Raw genomic sequence first — 2,299 nt, 5'->3', positions numbered from 1 at the left:
ATTGCGATATAGCTCCATCCCCTGATTGTGATATGCGTGAAGCCCACTGGATCCGAAATACTATATATACTATATTTATTACATTTTGGGTTTGGGATTACGGTTAATTCCTTCCCCCTTCGCTATCCGATTGCGATATTACTTCCGCTGGACGATTGCGATATTACTTCCACTAGCCGATTGAGATATCGCATTCTCGTCGATATCACATATCACAAACCTGCCCGCCAATTGCGATATCATAAGTCCTTCCCTCCACCGATAGTTGGTTGTGACAAAGCTTCTTCCTGCCGATTGTGATAACCCTTTGCCCGTCGATTGCAATCTCGCACTCGGCGATTGCATAATCTTAATCCTGCTTCACCAAAGTCCTGTCGACCTATCGATTGCGATGTGCGAGACCCTCCCCAGATGCGATATTTTATGTAAAGCATCCCATAAACCATCACGTTCAGATTATTGGAAAATCACTATTAAATCAGTGTTAAGGCTCCTCCTCCTGTGTTGCGATTGCGATAACCACAAGCACAGATCAATAGCTCAGATCAACACTTCATTCCGCTTCCACTCCACGAGACAACAAGAGTATTTCTCGACTTTTATTCAGTGGCATGGTTATTAAACAAAGCAGAGAAAACATGCAGTAAGACACGGAGCACAAGAAAACGGGGCATGAGACAAAGAGGGATAGTAATGGCACTCACAGCAGGCTTACCAGCAGGATAAACGCCCAGAAACAACACAAAAAGATTCAAGGGGCCAGATGTATGAATTTCCACAGATACAGTGCCACACTCCAACAATTTTCTTAATTATTGTAACAATTCATACAAAATTCCATTTTGTATTCGAACTTTGTTATAACAGAAATCCCTTAGAAATCTTAGTGTTTTATTAATCAGATAAAACAGATCTCGTAGTGGTAGATTGGATCTAGCCCAAGTGGCATATATGTAATGGGAGACCTTTCTCTATAAATATGTAGACTTTCGACCAGGGAAAATTTTAAGAACCACCCTAAATTTATATGTATAATAAATGGGCTAATCGCCATGATACATAGGAAAAATGGGAGGCGATTTTATCAATAATATAATATGTATATATAATTTTTTTGGCGAATCTCTCACCAGATTATATTATCTTGTACAGTGATGGAGAATCTTTCACTGAATTATAAAATCTTGTAAGATCTTGGCAAATCTTTTACTGAATAATAAAACATTATGAAGTCTTAGCGAATGTTTTGTTAAAGTATTAAACCATATATGATAATAAGAAAACATATTCATTAAGCTGTAATATACTAACATACATGTTTGGAAAAAGAAACATAATTTTCTCTTCCTACAAACAATGTTCCAAGTTTCAATGGCCGTGTTTGTCAAGGTTCTTACAATGCACTCTTTCATATCCTTCTATTAGTTTTGATAATATTCCACAACAAAGTTCTTGTAGGTGTTGATATTGACAACGAGTTCTGCCAAAGTAGGAGAGATTAATCTTTTCTCTACAACTTTTGTCAAGCTAGCACTTTTTTCAAGTTATCAAATTTCTTTCTTATTCCATAGACTCCAACTGCGAGATAAAAAAACACATCAAGTTTGTTTACCCCAACACACCAACAAGTAGCAAGCCCCAACTATATTATATAAGAAAGTATTAGGTATCCAAAGGGTTTGAAGGGGATCTAATTGAAATAAGTGACCATTGTGAGAATCCTTCGAATCAATATACGAATATATAAATGTAGATTTATTATTATTTTAATTGGAAATCTTCAATTAAATAATAAAATTTAATTACGTCTCTCCCAATCTAAATTGCTTATTAGCATAATTCACTACCCTCATAGGTCTCGCATTTTTTAACAGCGTTGTAACATGTAGATTAATTTCGTTTTTGGCGAACAATCTCTACCTTTTAGGAAAATATGGTGCAGTGGCTCCAACCCCTATAGATCATTAGGACAAACTAAGAATAGCACAGAAGATGAAATGTTGTACAAACCAACTTATTTTCAAACAACTAATCATTAGTACCTAAACTTTTTCATGAAGATATCATATTGAGAATGTTTGAAAAATGGTGAGAAATCTTCTGCGAGGGTGATGCCGAAAGAGTGATAAGGTTTCATTATTTTGAATGTTTTTTGTTAAATAAGAAAAAAGTTAAAAACCAATGATAATGGAGATATTGGTATTTTTTACTAAATTTTGTGAAGTGACTAAATGTAGCTTTAACCATTCACCTTAATATGTTTTTACAATATAATTTCCAAAGTCTATTTAATATCTTC

This window comes from Pinus tabuliformis, chromosome 3_1 (assembly GCF_031772625.1).
Source record: "Pinus tabuliformis cultivar Carrire ecotype Pingquan chromosome 3_1, CPIR1, whole genome shotgun sequence".
Taxonomy (NCBI): Eukaryota; Viridiplantae; Streptophyta; class Pinopsida; order Pinales; family Pinaceae; genus Pinus; species Pinus tabuliformis.
This window is presented reverse-complemented; position numbering follows the sequence as displayed.